The following is a 24,194-nucleotide window of genomic DNA, read 5'->3' on the forward strand; positions in this document are numbered from 1 at the left end:
CCTTGAAAAATCTGTGTCCACATAATTAATTTTATGTGTCAACTTGATTGGGCCACAGGGTGCCCAGACCTTTGGTCAAATATTATCCTGGGTGCATCTGGGAGGATGTTTTTGGATAACATTTGAATCAGTAGACTTAGTAAAGCAGATGGGGGACCTCATCCAATCAACTGATGACCTTAAAATATCAAAAAGTCTGAGTAGGAGGAAACTCCTCCTGCCTGAGTGCTTGGATTGGGACCCTGGTCTTTTTTACCTTTCTCACTTGAACTGAAACTCAGCTCTTCCTGGGTTTTGCACCTGCCTGTCTCCAGCCTGGAGTGACACCATCAGTTCTCTTGATTCTCCAGCTTACCAACTGTAGATCTTGGGACTTCTAAGCTTCTGGAAGCATGTGAACTGATTCCTCATAATATTTACACACACATATATCCTGTTAGTTGTGTTTCTCTGGAGAGCCCTGACTAATACGTCCATATAAGGAGATGGTGTCTCCAGTATCAATTAGGGGAACATGTGCTTCTCAGGCGACCACTGAGTCCTTGTGCTCCATGATTGCTGTTTACAAAGTGTTTCCATGGACATGAAGTTTAATTTACACAAAAACCTTAGGAAGAAGGAATTGGTATTTTCCCATTTACAGATGGGGACATTGAGGCCCAGAAAGCTAAGTTACTTGCCCCTGACTGTATCCATTTTCTAACTCCAGTTCTTTCCGTGCTCTCTTCTGGGGTGCGAGCTGGATTCGTTGTCTTCCTCAGGTGTGGCAGAGCCTCTGGGGAACAGAGCTCCTGGTTCAAAAACTGTCCCAAGATGTAGAAGTGTGGTTTTGTACCTGATCCAGTGGACCCAGTTCAGCAGGATAGAAAGTTAGGAAACTGTAACCAGAAGGTTGTAGACTGGCTTCAGGGATGCGAAGGTCCCGGGTGACAACATGGCTCAGGATGCGGCCGAACTTGGCTGCTGAGTTAGAGGAGAGTGAAGATCATTCAGCGTGGTAGACATGCAAGAGACTGCAGCAGGAAGGGAGAAAGAAATAGGGAGTGGTAGGGATGGTAGCAAACAAGAGGGCATGCATGCTCAAAGACATCCACCTTATTTTACAGAATGAATGCTTGTGTATTAGTCTGTTTTTATACTGCAATAAAAACTTCTCTGAGACTGGGTAATTTATAAAGAAAGGAGGTCTAATTGACTCACAGTTCCACATGGTTGAGGAGCCCTCAGGAAACTTACAATCACAGAGGCAGGTGAAGGAGAAGCAAGTATCTTCTTCACAAGGCAGCAGGAAAGAGACAGGGAGTGAAGGGGGAAGAGTCCCTAATAAAACCATCAGATCTCGTGAGAACTCACTCACTATCATGAGAATAGCATGGGGGAAACTACCCCCATGATCCAATCACCTCCCACCAGGTCCCTCCCTCAACACTTGGGGATTGTGGGGATTACAATTTGAGATGAGATCTGGGTGTGGATGCAGAGCCAAACCATATCAGCTTGCATCCCCCCAAAATTCACAGGGCAAAGCCCTGGCCCCCAGTGTGTCTCTGTTTGGAAATAGAGCCTCTAAGGAAGTAATTAAGGTTAAATGAGGTCATGGGTTGGGGGCCCTAATCTAACAGGATTAGTGTCTTTATAAGAAGAGACAGAGCTCATTTATTCTCTCTCTCTTTTTCTCCCTCTCCTATTCCTGCATCCCTTGCATGCACACAGAGAAAAGGCCATGTGAGGACACAGCAAGAAGATGGTCATCTGCAAGCTAGAAAGAGCACCCTCAGCAGAAACCAATCCTACTGTCACCCTGCCTCAAACTTCCAGTCTCCAGGACTATGAGAAAATAAATCTCTGGCTTAAGCCACTCAATCTGGACTATTTTGTTATGGCAGCTTGAGCTGGCTAATACACATTCCTATTTACAAACAAATAAATAATGTGTGCGGGCTGATTCAGCCAGTGGCGAGTTTGCAGCCTGTAATACTCAACGGCATTCATGGTGCAGCGTTCAGGTGCCAGAGTGCTCTGCAGATAAAGAGGAATGTCCAGGGCTTTGGAGACAACAGCAGGAAGGAACAGCATAGGACCATCTGGCCTGAGGATGTGATCCTGAAAGAATGGGCTTTGTACGTGAAGTTGAAGAAATAATGGTCTAGGAGGAGCAGTGGGGATTGGGAAGAATTTCAGCCTATGTCTGCCCCTCCTGTGAGAACAAGCCTGTCAGGAAGTGGCACCCTCAGGGGACAGCAGAGCCTCAGCAGGGAGGATGAAGGGAGCTGAATGAGAGGTTCAGAATAGAGGGGTGATATGGTTTGGCTGTGTCCCCCACAAATCTCATCTTGAATTGTAGCTCCCACAATTCCTATGTGTTGTGGGAGGGACCCAGTGGAGATCATTGAATCATGGGAGCATTTTCCCCCATACTGTTCTCATGGTAGTAAATGAGTCTCATGAGATCTGATGGTTTTATAATGGGTTTCTGCTTTCTCTCACTCTCTCTTGTCTGCCACCTTGTAAGCCATGCCTTTCACCTTCCACCATGATTGTGAGGCCTCCCCAGCCACATGGAACTGTGAGTCCATTAAACCTCTTTTTCCTTAGAAATTACCGGGTTTTGGGTACGTCGTCGTTAGCAGCGTGAGAACAGACCAGTACAAAGGGCATTCCTGCTCTACAGCCCGGATTCTGGAATGCACAGTGGGGTAGGGGGCAGGTAGGAGAGCAGAGGAAATTTGGGTCACGGAGCAACATGAGGTGGTAGAAAAAACTGGGTGCCTAGAGGGGTTTCCACTGGGGATGGTGACCAAGTAGGCAGGGCTGAGAGGCACGGAGGACTGACCTGAGCCCGTGGTGGGTAGGTGATCCTACACCAGGGAGGGCAGCTTCTCCTCCCCCACTTCTGGAACCGCAATCAGATAGAAGGCCACAGTAGGGTCTGGGCCAGGATTGGGTAGGAGGTGGCAGAGTGAACCCAGAGGCAATGTAGGCCTCAGATCCCATCTCTGCAGCACCAATCAGACTCAGGAAGGCCCATGGCGGTGATGGGTCAGGGGTCTGGAGAAAGCAACTTGATTCTAAGGTGCCACCCGGTCTGGGTGAAAGAGAGCAGGTCTGGGTCAGGGAGAGGCAGATTGGAGAGTGGGGCCTGCAGGAGGCAGAGCCCTGATGAACCAGCACCGAATGAATGGATTCCAGAAAAGAGCCCCAGTTTTATTATTGCTGGCAGTGATTTCCATTTTTATATGTTAATACCCAATTATGAAACACTTAAAACACACACAGAAAAGTAATTCAATAGCATATTCTCTTTGTAGAAAGATGTCGCGGATATTGTAAAACCTTTGCCTCCCTCTTCCCAGAGGTTACCTCTATATCGAAGTTGTCATAGAGTCTTCCTGCCCAGACTTTCATGATTTAAGGATAAATACCTAAACAATGTACAGCACTGTCTTATATATTTTTAAATGCACATACATAGTATCAAACTGCATATACCCTTATAAGTTTTTAAAATCAAAGTGCACGTACAAATAACCACTGCCAGGCCCGGGGGGTTCTACAGGTGAATGTTTACAATATTGTAAGGACTAGGAAATCCCTCATTGATACCAGTCCTGCCAGTCTTATCAATATACCATCGAGACCCAAGCTGTCCCCTTTGACATTAGAGATGTCTCCAATTACTGAAAAAGCAACGCTCAAGACCTGTTCCAACACAGTTGCATTAGGTTACTACGATTCCTGACTCAAGGTCATTATCTAAGCTGTTTCCTCTTCCAGGAGCACTTTTTCTGCCGTCTGTATGTGGTGAACTTGCCTATGAAGGACTGTGTCCCTTTCTCATAAATCTCCCTGTCTCCTCTGCCTTTGCCTCATGAGCAAAACTGAACCCTCCTGAGCATGGGGCTCCTGGGATGAGGAACAGAGAGCATTTCTTTCTGGGTTCTTTCCTTGGCATTACCAGGAGAACGTAGGTTCCACAAAGGCCATAGTGGTCCCGTTTTCTGAAGGTCAGGGACAACTCCAGGAAAGTGTCTGATTTTGAGTTCTGCCCTCGGACACTTTGTTAGACACCTTGTTAACGGCAGAGTGCCTCAGAAGGACACCCGTCCAACAAGGTGAGTGGCATCTTCTCTTCTTAACTGCTTCCTGCAGGCTTTTCTTAACTAGGGTTGCAGACAAATGCAGACAACAGCTTCTCGACACCGCGTCAGACCCACTGAAGAAGTGGGTGACAGGCAGACCCAGTTAGATCATGGTATTTTGAGACCCCAGCTTGCTGGAAACCTTTTCCCCTCACCCCCCACCCCCAGTTGTGATGTGTTTCTGATAACCTCTGTTCATGCTGAAGGACTAAAGTGTCCATATCTGTGTGTGTAGAAAAAATAGGACATTGAACCCAAAGGAAATTTCTAGGCCATCTTCTTCCACTCTCAGACACCTCAGGTGAGAAAAGTGAGCTCAGAGAGGCCTCCTCCCACCAGCCACCTTCCACCCCAACTGCCTGCTTGGTCAACAGAGTGATCTTTCAAAATACAACACTGGTCCTGTCACCTCCCTGTTTAAAATCCTTCAAAAGCTCTCTCTTGCCATCTGGATGAAGTAGGGCCTCTGCTGTCAGTACAAAAGACCCTTATCTGGTCCCTGCATGAATACTTTGCACACTAACTGCCCTTAGTGCACTTCTTCAAGCAAGACACATACTTCCAAGCCTCCTTGTGTTTGCTCTTGCTGGTCCTCCTGCCAGGAACTTCATCCCTGCACCTGTTCATTCACCCGTCCTTTCAGACAAAGCTTGAAGGCCGCCTCTTTCTAGAGGTGTTTCCTGACCACATCTCCTGGGATGAATTGGGTGCTCCTTCTCTGTGCCCCTGTGCCATTCGACACAGTCCGCATGATGACTCTGGTGTTGAAATGTCTGTTTCATGCCTATCTTACCCCTTTAAACTCTGTGCTGTCTAAGGACAAGGACTTGACTTTTCAACTCAGACATTCCTGTGCTTTTGGCATATTTCACACTCAGAAAAAGTTTGTCCAATAAATGAAATGAGTGGGTGAATGAATGAGGAAAGCCCCTTGTTCAAGGTTTTATACAGGTGAGCACAGAATCAGGATTTCCAGGCCAGTGTGACTCCCAACACCTTTAATGCCTGACTTAAAAACAGGCTGACTCTGCCAATAAAGTTATGCTATTGAATGCCTTACTGGGATTTTACCTACATCTTCGAAATATAGAAAAGGCTTTTTAGCCCTAACAGGGCTATCTTACTGCCCCAGCTTGGCTGGGAGCTCAGCTGTGGAGAGTGAGCAGCTTCAACTGAGGCCATTAAATAGGGCATTACCTAAAGCCACGTGCCGGATAGCATCGGTCACTTAATTGGTTTTCAAGCTTTAAGGACAGAAATCGCATTATCTTTACGAACCTCAGAGCAGAGCACCCTCTGTTGGTCATATCTGGAATTGCACAGGGTCAAGGTTTGATCCTGTATTTGGTTTGGGACTCAGCAGCTCTGTGAAATCATCCACCCGCTCACTCAATGCATTTTCTCATTCATCTATCTTATAGACATCCGTTGAGTGACTTCCATATTCCCGCCATTGTACCACGGGTGGGTGTAAATGGTAAATGAGACAGTCTCAGCCCTCCACTAATGGTGTTGATAATCTAGTAGGGAAAGCAAAGAATTCAACAATCTATTTCAAGAGTGGTGAGTGCTCTTCTAAGTGGAAATTCAGGATGCTAACAGGACACTAAAAGGGACATTCAGGACGCTAACAAGGCCTGGAGAACTCACCTGGGCGGTGTGGGAAGGTGGGCGGGAGGAAGAAATAACACGTATCCACCCCACCTCATACTCACCAAGTGGCTGTTGTATGCCAGACATTGTGATGGTTCTGGGAGACAAAAACCAGTGTCTAGTGGGGGAAGGAGAGCAGGAGACCCCAAAGCAATTATGACAGCAGCAGCAACAAAACAACAGCTATTAGGCATTGTGCAGCTTTAACTCATAAGACTCCTGTGCCATAGATGTAAGTCTACACCACGGATGTTGGTCTGTCTGCATGATGTAGATATTATGATCTTCTTTTTTTTTTGAGGTGGAGTTTTGCTCTTGTTGCCCAGGCTGGAGTGCAATGGCACAATTTCAGCTCACCACAGCCTCTGCCTCCCAGGTTCAAGCGATTCTCTTGCCTCAGCCTCCTGAGTAGCTGGGATTACAGGCGTGCGCCACCATGCCTGGGTAATTTTTTATATTTTTAGTAGAGATGGGGTTTCTCCATGTTGGCCAGGCTGGTCTCAAACTCCCAACCTTAGGTGATCCGCCTGCCTCAGCCCAGCAAAGTGCTAGGATTACGGGCGTGAGTCACCGTGCCCGGCCTATTATGATCCTTTTTAAGGGGAAATAATTTGAACCTCCTGGTTCCACCACATTATGCCCCTCCCACTACATTATCCGGCCTATCCAAACTGAGTAAGTTCAAAATAGAAGTACATCCGCGGCATGATCTTCACCAAACCCCGTGCTCTGGAGACTGCCATGACTCTTTGCAGGTGAGATACCCAAGACATAGTGAGGTCAAGGGCCTTGCACCAGGTCCCACAGCTGTCGGGAGAGAACTGGTCTAGAGTGAACAGTTGGGAAAGAGAGCTGTGCAGTCTCACTGCCTGACAGGTGTGTTAGTTCGCTGTGGCATTGCTATAAAGAAATACCTGGGACTGGGTAATGTATGAGAAAAGAGGTTTGGTTGGCTCATGGTTCTGCAGGCTGTACAGGAAGCATGGCAGCTTCTGCTTCTGGGGAGGCCTCAGGAAGCTTCCAATCATGACGGAAGGCAAAGGTGGGGTAGGCACATCACATTGCGAAAGCAGGAGCAAGGGAAGTGAGGGGAGGTGCCATACACATTTAAATAACCAGATCTCACGAGAACTCACTCACTATCGCAAGGACAGTACCACAGGGGATGGTGCTAAACCATTCATGAGAAATCTGCCCCCATGACCCAATCCCCTCCCACCAGGCCCTACCTCCAACATTGGGGGTTGCATTTCAATATGAGATTCCGGTGGGGACCCACATCCAAACTATATCACCTAGTGTGTGACCTTTGGACCAGCGACATTTTCTGTGACTCAATTTCTCCACTACCTACCTCATGAGATTGTCTTCAGGAAACAAAATAACACACTTTTAGAGTCAGGCACATTCAGCCTTCAATATATATTATTCATTATTATTATTATCACTATCTCTTATGGGGGGACATTTCCCCCCTACTCCTTATGTTTCTTTGTGGAGGGACCTCGACTAGGACGACACCCTTGGTTTCTTTGTGCCACACACTCTTCCCCTTATTCACGCCTCCCCAAGGAAGGTGGCAGCATTTACCGAACTGGTGAGCCTGGGAGAAGGAACTGGGCATGTTGGGATCAGTCCCTTCTGGGTCCTCTTTTAGAGCTGGGTAGGCACAGGTGTCTGATTCAGAGGTAAAATTTTAGGGACCCCATGCAATTAAGCCACTTGCCCCAACCTTACTTTTTTCAGTGGAGGTTTTGTCTCCCCCTGCCTCATGCCTGTGCCCTTTTCCTGTCATTTATCCTGAACATGGGTGGGGAAGAGAAACTCCAACCTTAGCCAGAAGTGATACCCAGTTTCCTTTCTGCAATTTATCATTGTGCTTTAGGTGTTTCTAAGGGTTTTGTGTCTCTGGGGTAGAAAAGAAAGAAAACCTTTTTCAGACTGAAGATCTGCAGAAGTCTGGACTTGGACTTAGAGTAGACCTCGGGAGCCTGGACAGGACTGGGCAGTAACCAGCCCAATGCTGTGGTTTCTCAGAGGATGGAACTGGGAGAGTGAAGCTGAACGCAGCTCACAGATCCTGCCTGCCGGTCGGGGCCTTTCCCCAGAGGTGCTTCCCTCGACCACCTTGGGGGGCTGCAGGCTTTCCTTGGCTTGAATTGGAGGATGGCTCACCTGGCCTCAGACATTTAAACAATAATTAGGTAATTAATGGGAAAGGGGTACTAGTTGTGAGAATGAGCAAGGTGGGGAAGGCAGGGGCCTCAGTCTCCAGGGGTCCAGCTCCCCGAGCCCAGGCCCTGGTGTTCAGGGCAGCCTTGCCTGCCGTGCACAAAAGGAGGTAAGGCCCTCATTGCTATTCAAGCTGTGTTCCTCAGTCTCTCATGATGAAATCCCTGTATAGAAAGTGAAATGGATCTCTGGCTGATCTGAAGCTCCCAGCCCAGGCCTGCCTTGCACCTGACACCAGTCTCAGGGAGTGTGTGGGTGGTATGGCTGCTCTCCTAACAGCAGAGCTCTCCTGAGTCTGGCCCCCACCTACTCTCCAGCTGCTTGCCTGGGCCCTGTGCCCCTACCCACTTCACAGCAGACGTGGGCACCACCAGGGCTCTGCTGCTTTGCCATGCTCTTCTCTCTGTCTGGAGTGCCTTTCCTCCCCCCGGGCCTGAGAACTTATAATTCACCACCAAGGCTCAATGCAAATGTCATCTTTTTTATAAAAACATTTCTATCCTTCCTTTCTTTGTGGTTTTCCAGCAAGCCTCTAGTATAACAGTTTTCATTTTGTTGAAAACTCTAAGGGTCCTGATCATATTTAGCTGCAAATGTGTTTTGTTTGGCCAGCATTGTGATTTTAGAAAACTTAAAGGTAGGTAGAGCTTGTACATTCCAGTTTACTACAGAATCACCACTGCCCTGTTGTATGACACCATGTCCATCCGGTATTTTGATTTTTCGCCTTGACCCTGAAGGCTTTTGAGCTTGCAATCCCTGTTGAAGGGCCTGGCTCCAGTAGATAGAGTTTTGAAGGAGGTTGTTCATAGAGGTATACTCCTGTATATTAGGGTTCTCCACAGAAAGAAAACCAGCATGGATATATACTAGAAAACAAGTGTGTGTGTGTGTGTGTATATATATGTGTGTATGCACACTTCTTGTGTGAGTGTGTGTGTATATATATATACACACACACATAAATTAGGTAATTAACGGGAATTCATATTTATATATACATATATACATGAGTTAGGTAATTAGTGGGAATATATATATGTGTGCCTATATATATATGTATGTATGTGTGTGTGTGTGTATATGTGTGTGTGTGTGTGTGTGTATATATATATTTGGCTCACATGATTATGGAGGGACAAGACCCAAGATGTTAAATTGGCAAACTGGAGACCCAGGAGAGCTGATGGTGTAGTTCCCGCCTGAGCTGGAAGGCCTGAAACCAGGAGGGCTGATGAGTCCAAAGACCTGTAGGCTTGAGACCAGGAAGAGTCAGTATTTCAGTTTGAGTTCAAAGACAGGAAGCACACAATGTCTTAACTCTAAGGAAGTCAGGCAGGAGGAGCTCCCTCTTACTCTCAGGCACGTCAGCCCTTTGGTTCTATTCAGGCCTTTGGTTGGATGAGGCCCACCATATTGGGAGGACAGTCTGCTATATTCCATCTACCAATTCAAATGCTGTTGTCATCCAGAGACACACTTACAAACACACCCAGAATAATGTTCGACCGATGTCTGGGCACCTGGTAGACCAATCATGTTGACACATAAAATTAACTGTCACATCCCCTGAGATTCCTGATATGATTTTGCTGTGTCCCCCACCCCCCAAAAATTCTCATCCTGAATTGTAATCCCCTCATGGCAAGGGCGGGACCAGGTGGAGGTAATCAGATCATGGGAGCAGTTTTCCCCATGCTGTTCTCATGACAGCCACTGAGTCCCATGAGATCTGATGGTTTTATGTGTCTGGCATTTCCCCTGCTTGCACTCACTCCATCCTGCACCCTGTGAAGAGGTACCTGCTTCTCCTTTGCCTTCTGCTATGATTGTTGTTTCCTGAGGCCTCCCCAACAATGTGGAACTGTGAGTCAATTAAACCTCTTTCCATTATAAATTACCCAGTCTTGGGTATTTCTTCATAGCAGTGTGAAAACAGACTAATACAATTCCCATCTCCTGGTTATTCAAGCAAACATGAGTCTAGGTATTGTTGTGAAGGAATTTTGCAGAGGTAAATGAGATTCGAAATTTGAAGACATGAGATTAGAAATTTGAAGACAGGGAGATTATTCTGGGCCATCTGTATATGCCCAAGCTAACCACATGAGCCCATAAAAGCAGAGAACCTTCTCTGGCTGGAGACAGAGGTACAGCAGAAGGAGAGAGCCTGGGTCTGAGGACTTGGCACATCATGGCTGGTTCTGAGGTGCAAGTGGCCACCACATGCAAGGCCTGGGGAGAGGCCTGTGGGAGCTGAGGGAGACCCCCTGGTCATGGTCAACAAAGAAATGGGGCCTCAGTTCTACCATAGCAAAGGAACTGAGTCAGGTCAATAACCTGAATAAGTGCAATAGTAGGTTCTTCCCCAGGGACTCCAGTAAGCAATGTGGCCCTGATGAGCCTTGATTTTAGCTCGGTGTTAGATTTCCAACCAGCAGAAATTGTGAGATAATAAATCTGTGTTATTTTAAGTTGCTCTGTTTGTGGTAATTTGTTATGAAAATAGAAAATGGATGCAGGGAAAGTCCATGCTTTCATCGTCTTTAGCTTCCCTCCCACCTTCTCAAAGCCTGGCACATAGTAGGTGCTTGCCACATATTTGCCAACAGGCTAAATTAAGAGGCAAATCAAAAGGGATGAAACTTAGCCCTGCTTCCCCTCAGAGAAAAGACCTTGTGATTCTATTTCTGACTGTATGTGCAGCTCAGGATAGGAGACGCTGATTGACAGCAAGTTGATGGACAGTCCAATTTAAATCTCCAGTCAGGAAAAACTTGGGTGAATCATTGTTTTCTGCAAAAAATGACACTTCAGTATGTATGTTCCATAATTTGTGGAGATGGGTTCCAGTCTAAACAGTTTCTTAGTGAAGAAAAAAAAAACCAAAACACGATTTATCTTCCTAAAGCTTTCTTTTTCTTCTCCTGATGATGACAGATGTCTGCAGCCCCCTCAGAGGATGTTGGGATGAAACGCACACCATTGGTCATTGTGACGGAACAGCCCGGACCCCCCAGAACCTTATGGTTTAGGAAGAATGGCATGATGCCCACAAGCAACTGTAGCACAGTGCAGAGATGCTGTAGGATGGAGAACAGCAGGGCAGGGAGCACGGGACAGCAGAGAACATCCTGAAACAGGAGACAGAAAACCTGGTGTCCACTCCTCTCTTTGTTGCATAACCTCTGAGTCTCAGTTTCCTTTTTAAATGAATCTCCTGTTTCTTTCAAGCTCTGGGATCAGAAAATATTACCTATGCCAAAGAGTTCTGACCTTGACTCTACTGAGGCTCCAGGAAGCTCAATCTGACAACATGGTACCTATTCATATGTTATTTTAGCCATAACAGCGTGTATGCATGTGTATTAGCATTTTAAAAACTTGAATTATAAGCTAAAATAATTCAAGAATACAGAAACATCAATAGATATTTCCCTATCACCTCCAAAATCTAACTGGAAAAGACTCTACACATCAACCAGCCAGTGGTTTTTTAACAATAGCATTTAATGTTGAGAAACCCCTTCATCCAGTCATCATCCGGTAGCATTCCCTGGGTACCGAGGAAGAAATGCCTCAAGCTCTCAGGGGCACATTCTGAAAATCCCTGGTCTAGCCTATTTTGAAAAGAAAGAAACAGGCCCACAGAAGGTCAAATGATTTATACAAGGTGAATGGCTTAGTCAGGGTTTGGACCCTGGTTACTTGTTCCCAAGACCAGTGTCCAATCCATGACACTACTTACCCCATCACGCACAGGGAGGAAGAGAAGAGTGTTGGGTAGGACAGCAACTCAATTTTCATGCTCCTTTTCCCTTCATTCATAGGCAGAAACAGACAGATGAAAATGTGGACTAGGTTTATTATCCCTCAGCATATGTTGGTTTTAATAAGTGTGTTCTTTGTAGATTCATTAATCCGCTGTTAGAAACTGAAAATGAGTATTTCAGATGCTTAATGTGATATCCTAGGTGCTCTGAGACTCAAGTCCCCTCCAGAGGGAGTGTTCTTTAATCTTCCTAAATGGTCCGTAATGAAACCTCTGGGTCTGTAATAGGGAATATAGTCCGTTATGACTTATTGACAAGATTTTCTAAAAAAAAGACCTCATTAAAAAAGTATCCCAAATGATATCACTGAGGCTTAGTCTCTTTATTCCATGATGGCATTTTGAAATGTAACTTTAAATGGTTACTCCTTTATCTATAAAAAACAAACAAGAGGGATTTTGACAAAATAGCAATGATCTGATTTTAATGTACATTTTAGCATACAATTTAAATTATAATGATTTATAATTAAATCCTACATACTGTTAGAATTGTGATGAACCTTAGGTATTACATAATTTGCATCTGTTTTTAGAAAAGAAGATCCCGAGACAGCAAACGACCTTTCCAGGGTTGTGCTACAAGTCTGGGATATAACCAAAAGAAAAATTCTGCACTCCTGATATGCAGACCTATGTGTCATTCACAAAGCTATGCTTCAGAACTGGCCCAGTGCAATTCTAAGTTCACTGTGGTAAAATTACAGCTTTTAAATAGCATTAAGAGAAAAGAAATTCTTTATTTAAGAAAATAAGAAAAAGGCACCCAGGGGAGCAGTGAGGAGCGTAGCCTTTGTCATCAGACCCTATAATCCTGGGGCAGTTACCTACCTCTTGAACTGTAGCCTTTCTCGTTTGTAGAATGAGGACAAGTTGTCCAACATGTTAGGACTATTGTGAGAATTAAGTGGTCCAAAGTAGGTGAAGTATACAGCACTTGACATGGTAAGCATTATTTATTTTTATTATTACCTTGTGAATTTTGATATATGGTCATACATTGTATACATGAATGCCTTCAGAGAAACTTGCTTCTCTCTGCTTCAGTTTACGGTAAGCTCCTATTTCTTAACCTGTCAAATCTTGGATTTTGTAAACTCTGAGAAAAGCATATATTCCCTTATCACCCAAGACAAACACCCTGTCAGTGAATTATTTTCTGTGTTTGAAATTGGAGGCTAAAAGCTATTTCTAAAGGAACGGAAGAGTTGGCCAACTCACTTCAGCAAACATTTACACAACACCTCTCTTCCATTAGGCTGCATAAAATGCAGAGACAGAAACAGATGTGATTCCTGCCCTCCAGGGACTCCCAAAATGGTGGTAAAGACAGACATCTTAAGTGCTTCTACTGTAGGCATTAAGACAAGTGTTCCTCTAGAAGGACAAATAAAGCAATGTAGAACGAGGATATTATGAAGTGAGAGGAATTATTCTAACTAGGACATATAGAAAGATCTTTGAGAAACATGATTTGATTTAACTCTTAAAGGATGGTAGGTCTTCAACAGGAATTGTAGTAGGCAGCTTTTAAGATGGTCCCCAGTGGTCCTTACCCTCTGATATCCACAACGTCATGTAATCCCCTCCCCTTGAGTGACTTGCTCCTAATAAACAAAGCACTGCATCATTGAGGGGATGTCACTTCCATGATAAAATTACAAAATGTTCTGACTTCTGTCTTGCTAGCAGACTGCTTTCAACGGTGATTTTGAGGAAGCCTCTTATTATATTGGGGAGACCTGTGTGCCAAGAAACTGATAAGACAATTTGCACATCCTGAGCTATGAATTTGTGGAATAGAAATTAAACTCATGTGACTGGACCATGATGTTTGTGGAGAGATGCAGCAGGATATGAGGTCAGAATGACAGGCTATGGCTGAATTGTGAAGGGCCCTCAATAGCCGGGTAAGGACTATGAACTATATTGGAAGGCAATAGGGAACCACTAAGAATCTTGGAGCAGATGAGTAACTTTATTAGATAGAGTTGCTCTACTGAAGATAAATCTAATGCTGTATGCACAACACATCAAAGGGGGAGGAATTAGAGACAGCTTCCCAGGGGGAGGTAGTGAGGCCCTGAATTCGGACCAAACAGCAGCCCAGAAAATACTGTAATAGAATTTTCATTGGTGTTGAAAGTTCTCTCAACACTCCCCAGTTTGTGAGGCAGAAACTCTATCAGGTATTTATTTGACATCCACCTCATTTCCAGTCCACACACGGTAACAAACTCATATTGGAACTGAAAATAATCACAAGCCTGACTTTGTGAAAATGAAAGGAAATGTTCCCAAGATGGGGAAAGGAGCTGGTAGGGCTGAGTATTTTCTCAGCTTCCTGGAGAAGACCCATTTAAAACCTTAACAAGGGTGCCAGTGTTCCCAGGGTCTGCCTTCTTCACCTTTCCGTGTCCTGGCTCCCCACATCCCTAGGCATCCTTGAAGGAGGATTGAAGGGTGTTAGAAACTATTCCAATATTCAAAACAAACCCTACATAGATATCCTTGCAGTTACTCACAATATTCAGCACAGAGAACAAGGATGCCAAATTCCTTTGGTTGGGGCTAGAAGTACAAGCAGTACTGCGTGGCAGTTCTGGATGACCAATTAAAATTCCTGGCTGGATCTGTGCTTTTAATTAATTAAAATGGAAAAAAGAATTAATTGCCACTTCAAAATTAGAGCATGTTTAGTGGTGGTAGCTTGATGTAATGGTCAGTATAGCAAAATGAAGTCGCTGTGTCGTTGGTCTGCTGTGTGCTCTTGATAAGGGATTCCTCAGTGAGACTCGATTTTTGCTCCCCAGCAGGATGGGGCCAATAATCATTGCCTTTCAGGGTTGTTATTTGGATTGAAGACATAATGTATGCAAGGATCCTGGCACTCAGTAAATGGTGGCTATTTTGAAAATAGTCGGATAGGGTATTTATACAATATTCTCGTTAAAGGGGATTGAACTAAGAGGGGATCTGTCCGTGGTCCTGAAAGGTTGATCGCCGCTGCTCTTGTTCTTTATGCCAGAGGCACTGGTTCAGCTGACTTCATTTCTCACATGGACTTTCTCTTCAGCCAAGTTTTCTTATGTTTTTCTAACCCTGATGTAATTATTCTTCTATCTTTTTGCTACAGTGATCTTTTAAAGGTACAGATCTAGTAGTCTCATGCCCTTGACAAGGTCCAAACCTCTGCCAAGGCATCTGAGACCCCCAAAATAGAGTATCTCCCTGCCTCTCCACCCTCCTCTCCCCTCAATTCCCATCATATGCTCATATGTTCAAGCCTGAGGAGGGGGTCGTGGGAATCCCCAATTTATAGCCAGTTGGCCAGAAATACGGGAGGCCTGGACTTAAGAGTGGAATCTCAAGTCAGGGCAGTCTTATGAGATCAGTGTGGGAAAAATCTCACATGTTCTGGTGACCAGAGATGTTATGTGTTGATTGTGTGCCTATTATATGCAGTGATTTTTTAAAAGACCAGTGATTAATATAGGAGATTCTATAAAAGCATTCCATGAGGGATCAATTACGTTGACTTAGTTGGACACTAAGCAGTGAATGGACGATAACAACAGCAGAGATCAATGGGACACAAAATAACAAAACAAAAGAAATACCGCCAGTCTTGGAAAAGAGCACAGGATCTGAAGTAAGAAGGTCTGAGTTCAGGCTTCATTCCACCAGTTCCTAGGTATGTGACCAAGAGCAAGCACCTAGCCTGTTTCCAAATATGAAAACTTGCAATGAAAAGATGCCCGTTTCTATCTACACCAGAATGAGCATGTTTGGGTAGATGCTTCTTACTAAATAAGGCACAAAAGTTGCAAGCTACTTATTGGCATAAGATGCTGTGCAAAAATAGTTGAGTTAAAGAAGATAACTCATCAGCCTTTCCCTACTAACCTGCAGACGGAGACACTATCTTCCCCCAAGGGCCAAATGAGAAATATGTTCTTGTTTTCGATATCTCTTTCCCAAACTCCAAACCAAGCCCCGCCATTATGCCCTGTCAATTCTTCTCCCATATGTCTCCTTCTATTCTAAAACCCTGCTCTCTGAGTGGGGTTATCACCATCTCCAGCCTGGACCCCTGCAGTGTATGGTCTTCTAATCCAGACCTTCCCAAGCTTTCATGCATGAAGAGTTGGCCCTCTGTATCTACGAGTTTATATATGTGATTTCAACCAACAGCAAACCAAAAATATTTTTAAAAACAACAAAAGTAACAACACAACAATACAAATGATACAAATGTAAAACCAACACAGTAGAGCAACTATTTACATAGCATTTGCATTGTATTAGGTATGTCTGATAAGCAATCCAGAGATGATTTAAAGTATACTGGAGGATGTGCATAGGCTATATGCAAATACTATGTCATTTTATATAAAGTGCTTGAGCATTTGTGGATTTTTATATCCTCTGCGGTCCTGGAACCCATCCCTTGTGGACACCGAGGGATGATGGTACACATCACCTGGGATCTTGTTAAAATGCAGACTCTCAGTCAGTAGTTGCTCAGGATGTGTCTTGAGATTCTGTCTCCCTAACAAGGAGGGTCAATACTGTGGTTCCATGGACCACACAGTGAATAGAAAGGCTCTAACTGGTGTCCCTAAATGTAGTCTTACACCTACCACACAACCCATTATCTTCACTGTCCCCAGAGTGATCTTTCCAAGGCATAAAACTGACAGTGTTGTTTCCATGCTTAAGACCTGCAATGAGAAGGCAGATTCAATGACAGAATTCTCAAACCTGGCTGCAGATTTCAATCCCTTGGGAAGCTTTAACCAACCAACCAACCAGACAGACAGTGCCCAGACCCTAGACCAGACCAATTAAATAAAACTACCCAGAGGTGGGCCCCAGACAAAGATATTTTAAATAACTAACTTCCCAGGTGGGTACGATGTACAGCCAGGGTTAAGAATCCCTGACTAACAAAGGTCATTTCAGCACAAAACCTTAAGACTCCCCCCATAATTTAACACTCACAATAAACTCAAATAGATTTTATTATTCCCAGATGAAGAAACAGTGGCCCCAGAGGGTTGAGTGCCTCAGCCCAGGTCATCCAGTCTGTAAGTGCTCCTCATCTGAGACCTGAGACCAAAGCTCTCCGCCACGTGAGGGGTGGAAGAAAAGGCAAAAGTGTGATGTACAGGAGTCCCCAGTGCATCATTTCCCTAGAACATTTGTAATTGTTTTCAGCATCTCTTCTATTTATTCCCCAAACCCCCACAGGCTTTGATGAATTCTGGAGGAGAGAAATTGCCTGACATTTTCAACCAAGTACTTTGATACTTGAACACAGCAGTGGATGGAAAGTGACAGCACCTTATCAGTCACTGTGTGCCAGCTGCTGTCAGAGCTCCTTCCTCTCTGCCAACAGCGTGGGCTGGGCTCCCTGGCTCAGAGTGGTGAGCGATGCTTCCGCAAGGAGATGCCACGTCTCAAAGTGCCAGATGCACCCGTTGTAGCTCTCAGCTTTCGTGCCCTGTGACATTTATCAGAAGGAAACAATTAAGTGCCCCAGAATCTGGAATCTCCCTTGGAGCTCATGGGGGTAGTAACAAAAATGTATCTGAGCGAGGCATCTGGGCTGGGAAGCTGCCTTAGGACCTCCTTCTGTGGGACAGCAATGGACACTTTACACACATGATCCTGTTTAATGCTGAATGCAATGCCAGGAGCTCTATGCTGGATCCTTACATTGCAGATGACAAAGCTGAGGCTCAGAAAGATGATGTGACTTGCCCAAGGCCATACAGATGGGTCAGGCATGGCCAGAATTAGCCTGAGGTCAGATGCCAAATCTGTGGCCTTTCCAAAGTTAGGCTCCCGGCATCCAGCATGGAGCCCCACGTGGCAAAGGCACTCAATGAACACTTGTTGAGTGAATGAGTCAATGAATGAAGAATGTCTCATGCCATGCTGCCCTGAAAGACAGGCCCCATCAGTATCTGGGACAAGCAATGTCAGTTTTCTTTGCCTCTGTTTTTCAAGAGTAAAATATCAGTTCTTTAGGATTGGTGTTGGGATGACTGGTAGAGATTTATTTTCATTTTTCTTGCCTCAGATGGGTTTAACTTGCTGATGTTACATTCATGTTAGAGGAAAATAGGTCCTAGGGACAGAGGCCCAGGAGCTCTTAGCTTCAGGCAAATCCCTTCCCTGCCTTTGGGTTTCTCATCTATGGAACTGGGAGAGTCAGATGAGACGGAGATTGAAATCCTATGTCTTATGGATGTTCTTGGATCCAGCAAACCCAGTAATGCTTACTGATGGACAAGCAGTAAAGGCTTTGAGGGTTTTCTCCCCATGCACTGGTTCATCCCCATCAGAGCACCTCCGCTTGAACTGGGCTGTGAGCAGCATGAAGGAGGCAGAACAGATGTTCAGCTCCTTCTGTGTCCCTCTAGGCATCATCTGCCTCCTGTCCTGGGCATGCTCTTCCCTCCCCTATGGCAAAGTTCTCCTTTGCCAAGCTCCCAGCCTGGCATTCAGGGCCCCATGTGTCTGGGCCCAACCTTCCCCTTCAGTATCTTCTGTGGCTCCCGTCCCTGCCCTTCATGGCCCAGCCACCCTGAGCCACCTGTTCCCCAAACTGCCCTGCCCATTCCCACCTCTGCCTCTGTTTGGGCTGTGCCCTCCACCTGGGGTGCCATTTCCCTAGCTCCACCTAGGGAGACCCTCCTCATCAAACACCACCTTCCACTAAGGTCCCCAAATGCTGCCTGTTCCAGCGGCACTTTGTACTACATCAGTACTTCATTCATGTTTTCACTCACCCACTCACTCACTCATTGATTTACCACCTATCCTCTCAGGGAATCTCTTGAGCACTTGCTGAGTGCCAGGGACTGTGCTATACACTTATCAGATGTAACCTACTCTCTTCAACTACCTGGGAGGCAGGTTTCAAAGTTATCCACATTTCACAGATGAGCAAACGGAGGCACAGACATATCAAAGCCGCCCCGCACATCCATAGCAGAGTGTGTATTTAGGCCATGTGATTTGACCCCAGCTCCCAAGCCAGCCTCTCTGTCCAGTGTCTCTTCTGCCAGATCGTGAACTGCTGCAGGACAGGGGCTGTCTATTATTGCACCCAACATTCATTCAACATGCATCCATTGAGCACCGGACATGCATCCAGTGCCTCCATTGAGCATAGCATGTGTCAGACGCTATGGTGGCCGCTGCAGTTCTGTGGGTGTGATGGGGTCTCTCACTCTTGTAGAGTGCCTGGCTTGGGGCTTGGCTTCATAAAGGATCCCTTGAGACTCCTTGCCGAACGGCATGGCTGGTAACACTAGGTGAGGGGCAGGGTTCATAGCAAGGTCTGAGGACAGATCCTTTGATAGCTGCACTGGAAGCAGGACACTGATGGGGGCAGATGGCTGCTCAGAAACAGGAGGATAGGGTAGAGCTGGTACTCACTGAAGGTCAGGGAAAGCCGAGTTGAGAATGAAGGATGACAAGCCTCACTGCTTCAGATTGGCCCAGGGCTGCCCCCAATGCTTGGATTCAGACTGCAAATTCTGCCTGCCACAGAAACGGGGCAAAGACTGTGTGCATGGGTGGCCAGAGCCAGCCAACTGTCACCTCCACTTAGGGGCCAGCCCCCTTCACAGAGTACAACTCTGGAAGGCAGATGATCTGGAGAGGTGGACCTGGTGCCAGGCTCCCTCCTCCAGGCTTGGTTTTATTTGTGCATCAGAGGGAGGAGTTGCTGTCTGGCTGTTGCATCTCGCAGGTTGGTTTCTTTTGAAGCTTCAGGTGAGAGCTCCAGAAATTTCTACTGCTCCTTGCCCTAGTTAAGCAGAAGCCCTGCAATTTGGCTCAATGCAGCACTCATTTGCTCATGCTGTTTTGTGCTGGGTGTGGCATTGGGCACATGAAGACATGAAGGAAGGGTGAGAAAAACAGGTCCAGGGCCCTGGAGAGAGACACACACCTGTGTGCAGCTTGCTGTATCCCCAGGCAAGCAAGGCCACAGTGCTGTCACTGATGAAAAAGATGGCACCAAGATGACCTCAAACAAGGAATGAGGGGTCCACCGTGTTTAAGGAAGCTTCTCAGAGAAGGTGAAATTTGAGCTGGGCTGGGAAAGGGTGGGGTTTTGACAGCCTGAGAAGGAAGTATTAAGGTCATTTCAAATAGTAGCGTGCACTTTATTCTAACAAAAGGACTCAAATGCCTCTGGTCTGATGGTGGCTCTCACAAAGCAAGTGACAGAAAACCCTCTTGCTGCCCCAAATCTTCCCCCTTCCTGGGTTTCCTGTCGCAAGAAATGACCCTGACACTCACCCACCCAGTCACCCAAGCACCCTTCACCTCATTCAACGAATTTTTCAGGCCTAGCCAGTCTGGCTTTTTAATGACTCTGAAATGTTCTGTTTCTCTCTGTTTGCAGCCCCCTTGACTGCTCACACCACCAGTGATTCTTCACCAGGCCACTGCAACACCCTCTCGGTTCCAGGCAGAGTTCATTGTGCTTTCCCCTGGGTTCTCAAAAACACTTTGAACTTATTTCTCTTATTGACATCATCATGTGGCGTTTCATAGTATTTTGTGTCTGCGGACGCCTCATTCCTTTATCCCAAGCACAGCAGCTGTCGCATAATAGATGCTCAGTAAGTGCCTGTTGAAATGTTGGGTGGGGGCTGCCTCTGCTGTCAGTCCACATGGTGTTGGCTTTCAAGACCTGCTAAAAGGTGGAGCTCAGGAACCAGAGGCTTTGTCCAATTGATCTGGCTTTCAAACGCGACAGTCTTATGAGGCTCCATTGGCCATAAAAGTGGGCATTTCTAGGGGCCGCTGAGGACTTGGCAGCAGCATTCTGGGAGGGGCCAGAGGAAGGCAGCATAGTTAGAAATTCCAACTGCAGGTAAGAGGGGAGATGTTAAGATAGTGATTGGGACCAGGGAAGGTATAGTACCATTCCCATAAAATAATGATACATGAACTTTGTATTAGTCTATTTTTGCATTGCTCTAAAGAAATATCTGAGACTGGGTAATTTACAAAGAAAAGAAGTGTACTCGACTCATGACTCTGAAGGCTCTACAGGAAGTAGTGGCTTCTGCTTCTGGGGAGGCCTCAGGAAGCTTCGAATCATAGCAGAAGGGAAAGGGGGCACAGGCTAGTCTAGTCTCATGGCTAGAGCGGGAGCAAGAGAGCAAGAGGGGAGGTGCCACACTCTTTAAATGATCAGATCTATAAGAACTCACTATCATGAGGACAGTACCGACGGATGGTGCTAAACTATTCACAAGAAATCAGCCCCCATGATCAAATCACCCCCATCCAGGCCCCACCCCCAACATTGGGGTTTACATTTTAATATGAGATTTGGGCAGAGACACACATCCAAATTCTGTCATTCTGTAACCACAGGGATTCCATTCACTTCCTACAGACTCTACTACTTTGCAAAACTGAGGAAGACCAGCCAGGTTTGGGAGAGTTTGCAGGCTTCCAGGATCTCTGGAATGGCACACAGCACTTGCACTCTGAAAAGATTTCACTAAGAGTCCAGAGAACCAAGCGGGGATTCCAGCTGTGCTGTGACCTGACTGTGACCTCTATGGCAAGACTCCCCCTCCAGCCCAGACCGCCCTCTTGCACTCACTATGGATCCCCGAATATGCCAATCAGACATGTTGGTGTGAACTGTTTTTCTGTGGTTTCCCTCCCCCAGGCAGCAGCTGATAGAAGCAGAAGCCATGGTCAAGCTAGCGTGGGTTTGATATTAGCAAAGTGGAAAGAGAGAAGCCAGCCTGGCGCTACTGTCTGACTGCCCATGCTCCACTCCTGCCCTCTCTGGCTCCCCTGGTCGCCCATGACCTGCACAAGCACACAGCTGCCCTCAGCCTGCCACGGTCCTGCCCTGCTCTCCATCTCCTCAGCCATGACCTTCAAGGCTCCCCTTTAACTGCATGCTGTCTTTCTTCAAATATATTCCATGAGTACTTTTGGCCCAATAGCCTTGACGTCTTGGTGGAGTCCAATGGTACATACTGCAAACAGCAGAAATTTCCACCTGCCTAAAGAGTCCCCCCTACTCCCGTCTCCTCAGTGTGACATGCAAGTCTGCAGCACCAAGAAAGCACTTGCCACCTGATGAAAAGCAGCGGTCACCTACTGATGCCAGGCCCTGGCATGGAGCCAGGCCTGCCCAGCCTAGAAAAAACTACGCCTCTGTTCCTACGGGGAGTGGCAGCTCCCATCCCCATCCCAGTGAGGATCTCTTAGGGGAAGCAATTTTTAAATGTTTTGTAACACTCAGAATTTATTGAAACTCATAGGCAGGAGTTCGGGGTAGACTCTTACTTAGAGGAGTGATGCAATCTGAAAGCATCTGCGAGATAGACTCATGGATGGAGCTGGGGTCTCCACACACCTGTGGCACCTTCAAAATTGTAAAGGGAGGCATAGGGCCTATGGGGTTCTTCAGAATGAAAGAGAGAAATGGAGAGAGAGAGGCAAATAGAGTCAGAAGACAGACTGGCTGACTCCATTGTACTTTAGAATTGCAGTAAAAGCGCGTAGGACCAAGAAGTAAAGTAGGGATTAGGGACTGGTTCCGCTACTCATTGGTGGTGTGACCTTGAGAGAAGTTGCTCCCCCCTCCCCTCTAATTTATAAAATGGGAATAACAGTCCTCTCTCAAGTGTTGCTGGGAGGGTTAATTTAGAGAAGGTAAATGAAGGTGCTAGGCAGACTGGAAAGTCCTGCACACTGAGAAGCTAGTCCAGGAGCAGTTGGACATCAGCATGGTGGATGGGGACTTAGGGCATCAGGCTTAACCTTGAGCCCAGTGCACTGTCTTGCTCAGCTCTGCAGCCAGACAAAGGGGCTAAGAGAGAAGATGAGAGGAGAGATCAGGAGGATGAAGGCCTGGGAGGGGGAGCCCCTAGATACTAGCGTCGGGGTAGAGCCAATGGTCCAGGATTCATGGCTTCCATTATCCCTGCAGAAGATAGAACCTGAGGACCAGCTTGATGCTATTCCTGCTGCACCAAAGTGTAAGCAGAGTCGGGCTAAATGGCATTTGGAAAAAGCACCCAGGAGAGGCCTGAAGACTGTGCAGGCAGCGAGGTTCAAAGCACAAGGTTCCCAGGCTTTGAGCATCCTAATTCTCCAGTGTTCCCTGCATCCATTTGTCACAGACCTCTTTCCCCAGTCTGCCCTAGTTCAGGCCCCATCACAGTTCACGTGAACCTGATATGGTTTGGATGTGTGTTCCCTCCAAATCTCATGTTGAAATGTTATTCCCCATGTTGGAGGTGGGGCTTGGTGGGAGGTGTTTGGATTGTGGGTGCAAGACCCTCATGGATAGCTTAGCACCATCCCCTTGGTGATGAGTGAGTGCTTTCTCTGAGTTCATGCAAGAGGGTTGTTTAAAGAGTGTGTCCCCTCCCGTGCCCCTTGCTCCTGCTCTCGTCATGTGAGGCACTGGCTCCCCCTTTGCCTTCTGCTGTGATTGGAAGCTTTCTGAGGCCCTCCTGAGAAGCAGATGCTGGCACAATTCTTCCTGTACAACATGCACAATTGTGAGCCAATTTAACCTCTTTTCTTTATAAATTACCCAATCTCAGGTATTCCTTTATAGCAAACAAAAATGGCCCAGTGCAGGAGCATTACAACAGCTTCCCATCACTGGCCCCCAGCCTGCAATCTCCACTACTTCATTCGTTTCTAACAGCTTTCATCTGGGCCATGTTAAGGCACATCTCAGTATGTCTTTAACTGGCTTGTAAACTTTCAAATTGGTCTCCTCACAGACTCTGCCTAGAGCAGTTTCCCAACTGATCTTCCAGGTCACACTAATTCCTGCAAAATATTAATAATGTTCCTTGGAAAAAAGGCTCCATTCCCAAATTGTATTGGAACTGCTGGGCACAGCAACAAAGGCAAGCTTCCACGTAGATGGACTTCTCAGCATCACTACCAGGCAGGTGATACCGTGAAACTTCCAGAAGGGGACAATGGGCCACCGTTCCCTAGTTTACTGGGAACACCTTCTTCCTCTCTCTTTTGTGGAAGTAGAATTCCATCGAACACAGTGTGGGAAAATGTGGCCTAAAGAACGAAGTCCAAATTCCTTAGGACAGCATTCAAGATGTCCTGTGATTAGGTCCTAGGATCATAGAGAATTGAGTTAATTGTATCAGAATGGGATTTCTGCAACCACAAGAGCCTCCAGTGAGAGTAAATGAATCCGAAGCAGAAGAGATCTTGTGCCGCAATCTTGGGAATGGTGCCATAGGTGGGAATAGGTGGATGCATGAGGGTCAGGTAGCCTAGAGACTCTGTGCTTA

At 46.3% G+C, this 24,194-nt stretch overlaps 1 long non-coding RNA gene across 2 annotated transcripts in view; it reads left to right on the forward strand.

Moving 5' to 3' along the window:
- The window catches only part of LOC144330389 (uncharacterized), a 149,118-nt gene that overhangs the window by 48,956 nt on the left and 75,968 nt on the right, over positions 1 to 24,194 (forward strand). The window contains exon 3 of one of the 2 annotated variants that reach the window (XR_013396515.1): positions 1,714 to 3,166. The exons of the other annotated variant lie outside the window; for it this stretch is intronic. This is a non-coding gene — a long non-coding RNA (uncharacterized LOC144330389). Of the gene's footprint in view, positions 1 to 1,713; positions 3,167 to 24,194 lie in introns of those variants that run through there. 2 annotated transcript variants of the gene reach the window in all.

The sequence above is a fragment of the Macaca mulatta genome, chromosome 7 (genome assembly GCF_049350105.2).
Source record: "Macaca mulatta isolate MMU2019108-1 chromosome 7, T2T-MMU8v2.0, whole genome shotgun sequence".
Classification (NCBI taxonomy): domain Eukaryota; kingdom Metazoa; phylum Chordata; class Mammalia; order Primates; family Cercopithecidae; genus Macaca; species Macaca mulatta.